This window comes from Odocoileus virginianus, chromosome 29 (genome assembly GCF_023699985.2).
Source record: "Odocoileus virginianus isolate 20LAN1187 ecotype Illinois chromosome 29, Ovbor_1.2, whole genome shotgun sequence".
NCBI classification, from domain to species: Eukaryota; Metazoa; Chordata; class Mammalia; order Artiodactyla; family Cervidae; genus Odocoileus; species Odocoileus virginianus.
In genome coordinates this window covers 28,756,747-28,762,017 of record NC_069702.1, presented here as the reverse complement: position 1 = coordinate 28,762,017, position 5,271 = coordinate 28,756,747, and the positions used below count along the sequence as shown (strand labels likewise).

The 5,271-nt window shown below is 43.5% G+C and overlaps 1 pseudogene; it reads left to right on the top strand.

The window, feature by feature from the left end:
- The first annotated feature begins 1,701 nt into the window (after positions 1 to 1,701).
- On the top strand, positions 1,702 to 3,617 carry LOC110145488 (heat shock cognate 71 kDa protein pseudogene; annotated as a pseudogene).
- The last annotated feature ends 1,654 nt before the right edge of the window (positions 3,618 to 5,271 follow it).

Sequence of the window (5,271 nt, the reverse complement as noted above, 5' to 3'; positions counted from 1 at the left end):
TCAAATAAGGTCACTCCCTTATTCCAAACTCTCCAATGACCTTCCTTTCCAGTTAGAATCAAACCCAAGCTTTTTGATGAAACTTCAATGGAAACTCTTCCATTTCATCTTTTTCCAGTCTCTCCCTCTGTTCCAGCCACACTGGTTCTCTGTCTCCCAAGAACATGCCAGATGCATTCCTGCCTCGGGGACTGTATACTTGTTGTTCTTTCAGCCTGGCAGACTTGTTTCCTAGGTCTTTACATGACCGACTCTTACCATTTGTGTTTCTACTCAAGTTTCAGCTTCTCTGAGAGACCTTCATTGATCAGCTTATCTAAGTCACATTTAATATCCTATTACCTTCAATATTCTTTCCAGCGGAGTCAACAATCCTAACAGGATTGTTTTCTGTTTGAGATACCATCCCTCTGTCTAAAGCCTAACAGGCTCTGCCCATATGGACTCTCTCAGGAGCATGGCCATGGTATCTCTGCAGAGTGAGACATGCTACCTTTCAACTTCCTGTTTGAAGCTCAATTTCTACCCCTAGCTACAAGAGACTCCCAAACCCCTTTTCTTCTCAGACACACTAAACATCACGTAGACTGCTGTGTGCATCCTGTCTTTCAACAACAGGGTGGTCCAGCCTCCTTCGCACATATCCATTGCTTATTTCCCAAAGTTGCTGAGGGTACGTCATTGTCCTAAAGCATAATCTCATTAGGCAATGGATGAGAAAATATCACCTTAGCAAAAGATATCCGTGAAATATTGGTTACTGATTCTCATTCTAGATGGAACTGAGCCCTCCTCGGTGGCTTCTAAAAATCTCAGTGGCTTGTAGGGCAGTCGTTAAGCATCTTTGGTAGGTATAAGGAGGAGTTGGGCTGAACTGGTGGTTTTGAAACACTCTCTTGCCACACCAAATGTAGCAGAATTACTTTCGAAAAATCAGATAACTTTTTTCCTTGGGGAAATTCTCCTCTAGAATATCTCTTGTTGAATAAAATATTCTTTGATGTTGGAAATGTCCTATATCTGCGCTGCTCAATGAAGGAACCATGAACATGCATGGCTATTGAGCATTTGTAGTGTGCATAGTATAGTGAGCTACTGAATTTTAAATTTTATTCAAATTTAAGTAATTTTAAGTTTAAAAAATAAGATGAGGCTAGTGGCTACCATATTAGACAGCACAGCTCTTGAATCTTCCTACCAATATACTACAGCCCAAGTAAAAAGTTTTGCACTTTACTTTATGAGATATGATCCAATGAGGGACTGGTGAGACTCAGAATTATTCTGGAAAGGTTCTATATATAAACAAGGTAGTAATTTTTAAAGGGTGTTGCTTCTTGGTCTGTTCATTCTGGAAATCATACTGAATAGAGCCAAATAATGTATTTCAAGTGTTAATTACCAATCACTTCTGTATATGGTGTTGATAAAATCTGTAGTCAGTATGGCTCAGGAAGTCTCTGACATGCTTTGAGTCTACACTGACAATTCCTCTCAACTAAATCTCGCGCTAATTCTTCTCCAGTACTCATAATTGCTGAAAAGTCAGCATCAGTTCTGACAAATCCAAACTTGTTATCTCTTTTTGACATTGCTCAAAATCCATCCATTAAAGTACAGAGCCAGCTCATTGGACACACCAGTAGCTTTCCAGATTGCTGCTTTCTCCTCCAGTAGAGCTGGGCCTATGTTTTTGCAACCATGTCTAAGGGACCTGCAGTTGGCATTGATCTTGGCACCCCTGATTCTTGTGTGGGAGAGCACAGAAAGGTGGAAATAATTGCCAATGATCAGGGGAACTGAACCACCCCAAGCTATGTCACCTTTACTAATACCAAACGATTGATCAGTGATGCTGCAAAGAACCAAGTCACAATGAATCCCACCAACACAGTTTTTGATGCCAAACAACTTAGTGGATGAAGATTTAATGATGCTGTTGTCCAGTCTGATATGAAACATTGGCCCTTCATGGTGGCAAATGATGCTGGCAGACCTAAGGTTTAAGTAGAATACAAGGGGGAGACAAAGAGTTTTTATCCAGAGGAGGTGTCATCCATGGTCCTGACAAAGAGGAAGGAAATCACAGAAGCCTGCCTTGGGAAGACTGTTACCAACGCTGTTGTCACAGTACCTGCCTACTTTAATGACTCTCAGCGTCAGGCTACCAAAGATGCTGGAACTATTGCTGTCTCAGTGTACTTAGAATCATCAGTGAAACAACTGCTGCTGCTCCTGCCTATGGCTTAGACAAAAAGGTTGGAGCAGAGAGAAATGTGCTGATCTTTGATTTGGGTGGTGGCATTTTGATGTGTCAGTCCTCACTATTGAGGATGGAATCTTTGAGGTCAAATCTATAGCTGGAGATACTTGTCTGGAGAAGACGTCGCCAATGGCAAGGTCAACCATTTCATTGAAGAGTTCAAGAGCAAACACAAGAAGGATATCAGGGAGAACAAGAGGGCTGTCTGTTGCCTCCATACTGTTTCTGAGCTTGCTAAGCGCACTCTCTCTTCTAGCACCCAAGCCAGTATTGAGATTGATTCCCTCTATGAAGGAATCAACTTCCAATTTGAAGAATTGAATGCTGACTTGTTCCGTGGCACCCTGGACCCTTATGGAGAAAGCCCTTCAGATGCCAAGATGGACAAGTCTCAGATCCATGATATTGTCTCGGTGGGTGGCTCAACCCACATCCCCAAGATTGAGAAACTTCTCCAGGGCTTCTTCAATGGGAAAGAATTAAATAAGAGCATCAACCCCGGTGAGGCTCTTGCATATGGTGCAGCTGTCCAGGTAGCCATTTTGTCTGGAGACAAATCTGAAAATGTTCAAGACTTGCTGCTGTTGGATGTCACTCCTCTTTCCCTTGGAATTGAAACCGCTGGTGGAGTCATGACTGTCCTCAAGCACAATGCCACCATTCCTACAAAGCAGACGCAGACTTTCACCACCTACTCTGACAACCAGCCTGGTGTACTCATTCAGGTTTATGTAGGTGAGCGAACCATGACCAAGGATAGCAACTTGCCTGGCAAATTTGAACTCACAGGCATACCTCCTGCCCCCTGTGGTGTTCCTCAGATGGAAGTCACTTTTGATATTGATGCCAATGGCATTCTCAATGTCTCTGCTGTGGATAAGAGCATAGGATAAGAGAACAAGGTTACCATCACTAATGACAAGGGCCATTTGAGCAAGGATGACATTGAACAGATGGTTCAAGAAGCAGAGAAGTACAAAGCTGAAGATGAGAAGCAGCGGGATAAGGAGTCTTCCAGGAATCTGCTTGAATCCTATGTCTTCAACATGAAAGCTACTGTTGAGGATGAGAAACTTCAGGGTAAGATTAATGATGAGGACAAACAGAAGATTCTTGAGAAGTGTAACGAAATAATCAACTGGCTGGATAAGAACCAGACTGCAGAGAAGGAAGAATTTGAACATCAGCAGAAGGAGTTGGAAAAAGTCTACAACCCCATCATTACCAAGCTATACCAGAGCATAGGAGGCATGCCCGGGGAAATGCCAGGAGGGATGCCTGGGGCTTCCCTGGTGATGGAGCTCCTCCATCAGGTGGTGCCTTCTCTGGGCCCACCACTGAAGAGGTTGATTAAGCCAGCCTAGCATAGATATAGCTTTGTTCCACACAAAACATGGAAGGACCCAAATTTGTAGCAAATCCCATGGCAGTTACAAAGTGGAGCTTCTATAGTAAATAACTGGGCCTTCTTGATACTTGAACACGGAATGTGTGTGCACGTGGAAAAACATTGCACTCTACAAGCACTGTATTGTAAGAGAAAAAATTCAATGTCTTAAATAAAACTGTATTTAAAATTGGGGGGAAAAAAAAGGTACAGAGTCACTCCTCATTGGCTAGAGGATTGTGTTAACGATATTCCAAAGCTCTAGCTAACTCTGTTTTTCTCTCTTAAAGTTGTGTAAATGCTGGTCTCTGGCTCCTTTCCAGTGTCAATGGGCTCTGCTTGTGTAATCTGTTAAACTTTCCCTTGGTGTCCTTTAAGGAGCAGATATTAAGATGGGATTAAACATTTAAGGGTTGTCTTAGGAGAAAGTACCCATGTGAAAGGAAATATGGAGGTACCCAGCAGAAGCTGGGGGATGCCTCTGACCACCTGGCCAGTCTAACCCAGAGGGAAGGAGAGAGGGAGAGAATGTTGAGTGGTTGCTTAGTCACTCAACTGTGTCCAGCTCTCTTCGAACCCATGGACTGCAGCACGCCAGGCTTCCCTGTCCTTCACTATCTCCCAGAGTTTGCTCAAACTTGTGTCCATTGAGTCGATGATGCCATTCAACTGTCTCATCCTCCGTTGCCCCTTCTCCTCCTGCCCCCAATCTTTCCCAGCATCAGGGTCTTTTCCAATGGGTTGGCTCTTCGCATCAGGTGGCCAAAGTATTGGAGCTTCAGCATCAGTCCTTCCAGTGAATATTCAGGGTTGATTTCCTTTAGGATTGACGGGGTCGATCTCCTTGCTGTTGGGTGGAGGGCTGCACCGTTCCAGCAAAGCTGTCAGGGAACCCCCCCAGATGAAGTTGGCCAATGGAAGTCTCATGTCTCTCTGGAAAGGGACCTGCCTCAGCGTCACTGCTGTACTTAGTATTCTTTCAGTGGCTGGAACAGCTTGTGGTAATGGCATCCTGAAATCAAACTCTGGATTTCTAAGCTGGGGCTCCTGGTCAGTTACACTGTCTGTTGTTAGAAGGAAGGCAGAGCACATCTTCATGGCCCCCACACCTCATACATTTCTGCTTAAGTTATGATGGATAGACAAGAAAATGAAAGATGAAAGACAGCATGGCTGGAAAATAAAATATCTGAATAATACATAGAGCCCTTTCCCTCATTACTCAGAATTATCCCCGCTCATCCTCTAAGGTTAATTCTAATTCTTCTCTATCAAATGTTTCTACTGACAGCAGAACTAGAGTTAGAGGCTACCTTCTTATAACTTTTCTGGGCTGTCCAGTTAAACTGTTAACCTACCCATTTACAAATGGTCACACAAGGATTTGGCCAAGCAGAGCTACATTAGTAATGCTTGGGGGTAGAAAAATTGGATCAATATAGTTATCTAATTCTAGCTTTTTATTTCCAGAATATACCAAAGATTAGACTTTCTTTCTTTGTGTCCTGTTTGCAAGCTACTGTTGGACTTCCCCAATGGTTCAGCGATAAAGAATTTGCCTGCAATACAGGCTCAACACAGGTTTGATCCCTGGTCTGGGGAGATCCCCTGGAGGAGCAAA